The sequence below is a fragment of the Anolis sagrei genome, chromosome 5 (genome assembly GCF_037176765.1).
Source record: "Anolis sagrei isolate rAnoSag1 chromosome 5, rAnoSag1.mat, whole genome shotgun sequence".
Classification (NCBI taxonomy): Eukaryota; Metazoa; Chordata; class Lepidosauria; order Squamata; family Dactyloidae; genus Anolis; species Anolis sagrei.
Window position 1 is genome coordinate 92,039,682 of NC_090025.1, and position 9,748 is coordinate 92,049,429.

The following is a 9,748-nucleotide window of genomic DNA, read 5'->3' on the forward strand; positions in this document are numbered from 1 at the left end:
TTTCTGCTTCCTTGGAGACTAGGACGCGGAACAATGGCTTCAAACTACAAGAGAGGAGATTCCATCTGAACATTAGGAAGAACTTCCTGACTGTGAGAGCCGTTCAGCAGTGGAACTCTCTGCCCCGGAGTGTGGTGGAGGCTCCTTCTTTGGAAACTTTTAAGCAGAGGCTGGATGGCCATTTGTCAGGGGTGATTTGAATGCAATATTCCTGCTTCTTGGCAGGGGGTTGGACTGGATGGCCCATGAGGTCTCTTCCAACTCTTTGATTCTATGATTCTATGATTCTATGAGTGCAGGGCCTCTCCAGATGATCTTAAATTTCATGATGGTTTGTAACGTCTGATCCATCTATGACAAAGTGTATACTCCACCTCATTCTTTTCTGTTACTTCTATTTTCTTTTCCACAGAAAATCCTTGGGTTTTACCAGTAGATGATCAGCTTTATATATCAGCAGTACATAGAATACAGATATCTAATACTAAGATACAAAATATTACGTTATTGTTGTTAAAACTTCAAATATGTTATTAGCTGTACCTGCCATGTGTTGCTGTGGCCATCCTTTCCTCCCTCTTTCTCTCCTTCTTTCTTTCTTTACATGAAGGGAAACATAGAAATATAGGAATCACGATGAAAAATCATATCCAGGCATCCCTCCCTCAGTGTCCATAGTTCATATTATTCATAGGAAGGACCATAAAGGGAAATATATCCATGAGGGGGAAAGAGAGTCCCTTGTTTGTGAGATGGGGGACCATCAGGAGTCCAGGTGTGTCTCAGATGGAAAAAGTCAAATACTTTTGTGGCATGATTTTCAGTAATAAATTGGTTACTTTCTGCTATAAACATATGAAAATAGGGCATAAAGCCTTGATTAAATGATACACACCAAATTGACCAAGACTTAACCCTTATTATCCAGCCTGGTGTCCTTGCCCTTAGCAAAACTATAAGTCACTATCTCTAATTGGGGGGGGGGGGGGGGTCATGTTCGACTTCACTTTCTCATCCAACTCTGGGCCCTTCCACACAGCCCTATATCCAAGAATACCAAGGCAGAAAATCCCACAATATCTGATTTGAACTGGGTTATCTGAGTCCACACTCAGATATTGTGGGATTTTCTGCCTTGATATTCTGGGTTATAGGGCTTTGTGGAAGGGCCTTGGATTTGCAAATGTCAGATTAAAAGGTTCAGGATCAAAATGCATTAACTTGTCTTTCCGTTAAAACCAGGAATAAAAAGTGAAGGGACTTCACAATGGGCCCATCCACACAGCCATATCTAGGCAAATAATTCACAATATCTGCATTGAACTGGATTATCTTAGTCCAAACTGCCATATATTCCAGTTCAAAGAAAGTGATGTGGGATTTTATTCAGCTGTGTGTAAGCAGATAGGTGTCCCTTGTACATATCTGTATAAAATCCACGTTGAACTGGATTATATGGCAGTGTGGACGCAGATAAGACAGTTCAAAGCATATATTGTTGGGTTGTTGTAGGTTTTTCCGGGCTATATGGCCATGTTCTAGAGGCATTTTCTCCTGACGTTTCACCTGCATCTATGGCAAGCATCCTCAGAGGTAGTGAGGTAGTTATTTCTACCTCACTACCTCTGAGGATACTTGCCATAGATGCAAGTGAAACTTCAGGAGAAAATGCCTCTAGAACATGGCCATATAGCCCGGAAAAACCTACAACAACCCAGTGCTTCCGGCCATGAAAGCCTTCGACATATATTGTTGATTATCTGCCTTGATATTCTGGGTTATATGGCTATGTGGAAGGGCCCCCAGAAAATCAAGGCAGAAAATTCCACAATATCTGCTTTGAGCTGGGTTATCTGAGTCCACACTGCCATATATTCCAGTTCAAAGCGGGATTTTCCAGTGGGATTTTCTGCCTCGATATTCTGGGTTATACGGCTGTGTGGAAGGGCACCCAGGTCCCCTCCACACATCTCTATATCCCAGAATACCAAGGCAGAAAACCCCACAATATCTGCTTTGAACTGGGTTATCTGAGGCAAGGGAGGCTACTCCGCACTTCCTGTTCTCGCATGAAGCCCTCACTGCTTCCATTACTTGCCAGGCCCGACTGGCAAAGTGAGGGGATTGGGCCTTGCAAGTGGCGAGGGGCTCTGCGCGAGGCCAGGCTGCGCAGTGCAGCCTCCCTTTCCCGGCTTGCACGATGGGTAGTGTGAGGTAGGTAAATTGCACCGCGCGGTCTGGCCTCGCTCAAAGCCCCTCGACGCTTGCAAGGCCGCCCTCACTTGCCTCGTACTGCCAGTCGGGCCTGGCAAGTAATGGAAGCGGCAAGGGCTTCACGTGAGAACAGGAAATGCGGTGTAGCCTCCCTTGCCTCCGATAACCCAGTTCAAAGCAGATATTCTGGGATATAGAGATGTGTGGAGGAGACCTGGGTGCCCTTCCACACAGCCGTATAACCCAGAATATCAAGGCAGAAAATCCCTCGCACGATGGTCTGGCCCTCCAATGGTCTGAGGGACAGTTACCTGGCCCCCTGTTGAAAAAGTTTGAGGACCCCTGATATAGAGGAACAACTTATCTCTATCATGGAGAAATGTCCATATTTATGTAGATAAACATAATAGTCCAATCTGTTTGATGATTTGAAAAGTCACTTACAGGTGCTTCGAAGGACTATTTGTGGCATCCAAGGTTGTGCCAGAGAAGAGTTCTACATGGTGACCAGGTTACGACAAGGTATCCTGAGTGTTATTCCTTATCACCTTCAGAAGAGATTCAAGACAGCAATCTGGGAAACCAGCTTGAAATCATCTGGATAAGAATCAAGGGAACTGGGACTCAAAAAGATGTCGTTGTAGGCGTCTACTACAGACCCCCCAAGCCAGGAGGAAGAACTTGATGAAGTCTTCTGCCAACAGTTGACCAAACATGCACAGAGAAGAGATGTAGTAGTCATGGGCGACTTCAACTATCCCGATATTTGCTGGAAAACAAACTCGGCCAAGAGTACAAGGTCCAACAAATTCCTCGCTTGCCTTGCAGACAATTTCATGGTCCAGAAGGTAGAAGAAGCAACAAGGGGATTGACTACTCTTGATCTCATCTTAACAAATGCGGAGGACCTGATCGATGCGGTCGAAGTGGTAGGATCCTTAGGGGCAAGTGACCACGTGCTCCTGCAATTTGAGGTACAAAGGAAGGCCGAAACTAAGACAAGTCAACCCCGCATTTTGGACTTTAGGAGAGCTGATTTCCAAAAAATGAAGGAAACGCTGAGCAGCATTCCGTGGACACAGATACTAAAAGACAAGGGAGTTACGGATGGATGGGAATTTCTCAAGAGTGAAATACTCAAGGCGCAATTGCAAACTGTGCCAACAAAGAGAAAAAATAGGACAAGTGCAAAGAAGCCAGAATGGATGTCCAAAGAACTTCTAACTGTGCTAAGACACAAAAGAGACATGCACAAGAAGTGGAAAAAGGGAGAAATCACCAAAGAAGAATTCAAACAAATAGCCAACACCTGTAGGGAAAAGGTCCGCAAGGCTAAAGCAAAAAACGAGCTCAGACTTGCCAGGGACATTAAAAACAATAAAAAGGGCTTCTATTCTTATGTCAGTAGAAAAAGGAAAAACAAGGAGGCGATAGGACCTCTTCGAGGAGAAGATGGGGCAATGCTGACAGGGGATAGGGAAAAGGCAGAACTACTTAATGCCTTCTTTGCCTCGGTCTTCTCACAAAAAGAGAGTCTTCAACCTCAGCAAGATGGAGTGGATGAGGGTTTGGAGGACATCCAACCCCAAATTGGGAAAGAAGTCGTCCAGGAATACCTGGCCGCTCTTAATGAGTTCAAGTCCCCAGGGCCAGATCAACTACACCCCAGAGTATTGAAGGAACTAGCGGAAGTCATTTCGGAACCATTGGCAACCATCTTTGAGAGTTCTTGGAGAACGGGAGAAGTTCCAGCAGATTGGAGGAGGGCCAATGTGGTCCCAATCTTCAAGAAGGGAAAAAAGGATGACCCAAACAACTACCGTCCGGTCAGCCTCACATCGATACCGGGCAAGATTCTGGAAAAGATTGTTAAGGAAGTGGTCTGCAAACACTTAGAAACAAATGCAGTCATCGCTAATAGTCAACATGGATTTATCAAAAACAAGTCATGTCAGACTAATCTGATCTCTTTCTTCGATAGAGCTACAAGCTGGGTAGATGCAGGGAATGCCGTGGATGTAGCGTACCTGGATTTCAGTAAGGCCTTCGACAAGGTCCCCCATGACCTTCTGGCAAGGAAACTAGTCCAATATGGGCTAGGCAAAACTACGGTGAGGTGGATCTGTAACTGGTTAAGTGGACGAACACAGAGAGTGCTCACTAATGCTTCCTCTTCATCTTGGAAAGAAGTGACGAGCGGAGTGCCGCAGGGTTCCGTCCTGGGCCCGGTCCTGTTCAACATCTTTATTAATGACTTAGATGAAGGGCTAGAAGGCATGATCATCAAGTTTGCAGACGACACCAAATTGGGAGGGATAGCCAATAGTCCAGAGGACAGGAGCAGAATTCAAAACGATCTTGACAGATTAGAGAGATGGGCCAAAACTAACAAAATGAAGTTCAACAGTGACAAATGCAAGATACTCCACTTTGGCAGAAAAAACGAAATGCAAAGATACAGAATGGGTGACGCCTGGCTCGAGAGCAGTACGTGTGAAAAAGATCTTGGAGTCCTCGTGGACAACAAGTTAAACATGAGCCAACAATGTGACGTGGCGGCAAAAAAAGCCAATGGGATTTTGGCCTGCATCAATAGGAGCATAGTGTCTAGATCTAAGGAAGTAATGCTACCCCTCTATTCTGCTTTGGTTAGACCACACCTGGAATATTGTGTCCAATTCTGGGCGCCACAATTCAAGAGAGATATTGACAAGCTGGAATGTGTCCAGAGGAGGGCGACTAAAATGATCAAGGGTCTGGAGAACAAGCCCTATGAGGAGCGGCTTAGGGAACTGGGCATGTTTAGCCTGAAGAAGAGAAGGCTGAGAGGAGATATGATAGCCATGTATAAATATGTGAGAGGAAGCCACAGGGAGGAGGGAGCAAGCTTGTTTTCTGCTTCCTTGGAGACTAGGACGCGGAACAATGGCTTCAAACTACAAGAGAGGAGATTCCATCTGAACATTAGGAAGAACTTCCTGACTGTGAGAGCCGTTCAGCAGTGGAACTCTCTGCCCCGGAGTGTGGTGGAGGCTCCTTCTTTGGAAGCTTTTAAACGGAGGCTGCATGGCCATTTGTCAGGGGTGATTTGAATGCAATATTCCTGCTTCTTGGCAGGGGGTTGGACTGGATGGCCCATGAGGTCTCTTCCAACTCTTTGATTCTATGATTCTAGGTAATGGATTCTTCTTTATACTTCAACATGTCTCCTGAATTGATAATAACATTCAATTATTAGAGAACCAACTCAGAAAGGAAACCTTTCAAAACTGGACCAGAGTTGCTTGTTTGCCCGCCTTCCATTGATAAAGTACAAATGGGCAGTCTATTAATATTGTAAATTAATTACGTTCTTTGGGCTTTTAATGAGGCTAGTGTAGCGATTCCCCAGCGCTTCCTCTGCTCCTTTCAAATTACATCCCTTTGCTTCATGATTATTCAGGCACAGATTGTAGATAGCAGGGTTTTTTAGTGTCTTGGATAATTTCCTTCAGGTTTGATGGTGAGCTCATTAAATTAGATTATCCTCTTATGATAATGACCATACACAGAGGGAGGCTAGTTGGCTAATTAAAGATGATAATTTCTCTCTATTTCTACCTACACAATAAGATTTATTTTTAACTTTATTTTATAGTGCAGAATGCCAATTGCTTGAATTGTAACCTGCTAGAAATGTTGTTCTGTAGTAAACATGAATATAATAAACTAGTTTTATTTTAATCTGCTCTTCTAGAAATTGTAAATATTGTTTATGAATACAATTGTTGCCATGGTGTTTCTAATCATGCAGTTGTTCATTGCAAGTGCTGAACCTGACTCAGCTCATAGAAGATGGCTTTGAAAGGCAGCAGACCAGGAGCTGTCTTCATAGACCTGCCATCAGCCTATGATACTGTGAACCACCACCTCCTCCTGAGAAAAATGTATAATATCACAAAGGACTACCACCTCACCCGCCTCATAGGAAACCTGCTACAAAACAGGAGCTTCTTTGTTGAGTTCCAGGGCCAGAGAAGCAGATGGCGGAAACAGAAGAACGGCCTGCCTCAGGGGAGCGTGCTTCCTCCATCCATGTTCAACATCTACACAAATGACCAGCCACTGCCAGAAGGGACAGAGATTTTCATCTATGCTGATGATCGTGCCATTACTGCTCAAGCAGGGAGCTTTGAGATGGTTGAACAGAAGCTCTCCAAAGCTCTAGGTGCTCTTACTGCCTATTACAGGGAAAACCAACTGATCCCTAATCCATCTAAAACACAGACATGCGCCTTTCACCTTAAGAACAGACAAGCATCCCGTGCTCTGAGGATTACCTGGGAAGGAATCCCACTGGAGCATTGCAGCGCACCCAAATACCTGGGAGTCACTTTGGACTGTGCTCTGACCTACAAGAAGCACTGCCTGAACATCAAACAAAAAGTGGGCACTAGAAACAACATCATACGAAAGCTGACTGGCACAACCTGGGGATCACAACCAGACACAGTGAAGACATCTGCCCTTGCGCTATGTTACTCTGCTGCTGAGTATGCATGCCCAGTGTGGAACACATCTCACCACACTAAAACAGTAAATGTGGCTCTTAATGAGACATGCCGCATTATCACAGGGTGTCTGCGCCCCACACCACTGGAGAAATTACACTGCTTAGCCGGTAATGCACCACCTGACATCCGCCGGGAAGTAGCAGCCAATAGTGAAAGGACCAAGGCAGAGACATCTCCAGCTCATCCCCTGTTTGGGTATCAGCCAGCACGTCAACGACTTAAATCAAGACATAGTTTTCTTAGATCTACAGAGACACTCGCTGGAACACCCCAGCAAGCGAGAGTCCAAAAGTGGCAGGCCCAAACCCAGCACCTCAATTCATGGCTGATACCAGATGAGAGACTCCCCCCTGGGCACTCAGAAGACTGGGTGACTTGGAAGGCACTGAACAGACTGCGCTCTGGCACCACGAGATGCAGAGTCAATCTTAAGAAATGGGGCTACAGGGTGGAATCCTCAGCATGAGAGTACGGAGAAGAGCAAACCACTGACCACCTGCTGCAATGCACCCTGAGCCCTGCCACATGCACAATGGAGGACCTTCTTGCGGCAACCCCAGAGGCACTCCAAGTGGCCAGATACTGGTCAAAGGACATTTAACCAAATACCAAATTTGCAAAATCTGTGTGTTTTTTTCCTTTTTCTTTTTAATCTGTGTGTTTGTTTTGCTCTGTTAGAATTGTGATACAATGGTTGCTGATGACACGATAAATAAGTTGTTCGTTGGGTAGAAGATTAACTCTTTCAATGTTAAATTTCTGTTTCAAAGACCTTTCATTATAGGGAGTGCTTTGAAGTCGAACATGACCACCCCACCCCCCCCCCCTTAAGAGATAGTAACTTATAGTTTTGCTAAGGGCAAGGACGCCAGGCTGGATAATAAGGGTTAAGCCTTGGTCAGTTTAGTGTGTATCATTTAATCAAGAGTTTATGCTCTATTTTCATATGTTTACAGCAGAAAGTAACCCATTTCATGCCACAAAAGTATTTGAATTTTTCTATCTGAGGCACACCTGGGCTCCTGATGGTCCCCCATCTCACAAACAAGGGACTCTTTTCCCCCCTCGTGGATATATTTCCCTTTATGGACCTTCCTATGAATAATATGAACTATGGACACTGGGGGAAGGTAGTTGAGTTTACTCTCTGTAATATGATTTCTATATTTTCATATTTTCTCCTGTATTTCTATATTTCCCCTCATGTTTCCTGACCTTGCCCTGAACTCTTTGCCCCATTCCCCTCTCCTTGGGGAAATCTACAAGGAAGCTGACCTGCCTCTGGAAAAGCAATCAGTGATCAGGAAAAGACCCTTATCTTTGGACATTCTTTGCATGGACAATAGTAAAGGAAATCCTTTTGTCTTCAGAGTTGGGCCACCATTAGGATTTCTGTTTGGCAGACTTTTTAATCATATAACAATGGGGGGAATGTGACCTTAGAAAAGTCCTCTTTTTCCTCCAAGCAGTTTTTCTTTCAAACTTCTCCACAAAGAACTTCCACCCAAGTCTTCCCCTTTGTGTCATATCTGATGGCGACAGGAAAAACCGGATTTCTTTAACATATCTTTATTGCCTTCACTCATGAACACAATAGAATGGCTGGGCTGGCAGACCCCCCACCCGGATCTCGCAAAGCCTCAGGGACAATCTTGTCATAATCCACTCCAGAATGCATTGTCTCCCTTCATCCCACCTCCCTCCCTTCTGATTCGCTGGAGCATCAAGGCAGCAGGAGCCTCCTGATAGGCTCTGGCGGCCCGTGAAAGCCCTGTGATTGGCCCTGATGCATGGGGGATGGCCAAGCCTCCTCCCAGCTGTTTGTGTGTCAGCCAATCCCCTTTGAGCTGGGTGGGAGGGGGGAGTGGGTATTTTGAAACTCACAACTCTGTATAAAAATGGCCTTTACTTCTGTAACCACATGCTCTGCTTGGCGAATGATTGCCACTCTGCATCCTTTTCAGCTGAATCGCTAATAAACCTCGGTGGCACTTCCCTCAACTTGGTGAGACCTTTGATTGGGAAAAATCAGGGATTGGGCGCTTCTCTGTCTCGCCAGGGAAAAAGAACTCTCTGATGAGTCTAATTGGTCTCTGCCTCCTGGCAAACACCTCTAAATTCCTGCTCTAAAACAGCTTCAAGTTTTAAAGTTTATGAAGCTTGTGTGTGCATGTGTGTGTGTGTATACACACACACACACACACACATATAAGATATACTCAAGATTAAATGGCAACAGGTGAATTTTAAGAACGCTGGCTCATTTTTAATACCACTCAAAACCTCTGTGTGTTCAAAATAGCAATTACAAAATTCATGACATGCAGAGTTGATCATTAGGAAGAGGCTATTAAAAAGGTTGTGTTATACACTTGAATGCAAAATAAAGGTATGGGTTTTAGTTGATTTAGCTGTGCATTTCTCAGTAAACCTAACATATTATCCACATTTTCCAAATGCATTTTAAGTTACACAATGTACAATAATAATAATATCATCATCATCATCATCATCATCATCATCTTCTATATAAATAAAAATGTAATGTTCGTTTGTGGGATTAACAAAACTCAAAAACCACTGGACGAATTGATTCCAAATTTGGACACAAGACCCAATGTATGCCCTTCACTCAAAAAAATGATTTTGTCACTTGGGAGTTGTAGTTGCTGGGATTTATAGTTCACCTACAATCAATGAGCATTCTGAACTCCACCAATGATGGAATTGGACCAAATTTGGCACACAGTTCTCCCATGACCAACAGAAAATACTGGAAAGGTTTAGTGGGCAGTGTTTCTAGCACCCACTTTTTGCTTGATATTCAGGCAGTGCTTCTTGTAGGTCAGAGCACAGTCCAGAGTGACTCCCAGGTATTTGGGTGCGCTGCAATGCTCCAGTGGGATTCCTTCCCAGGTGATCCTCAGAGCTCAGGATGCTTGTCTGTTCTTCAGGTGAAAAGCACATGTCTGTGTTTTAGA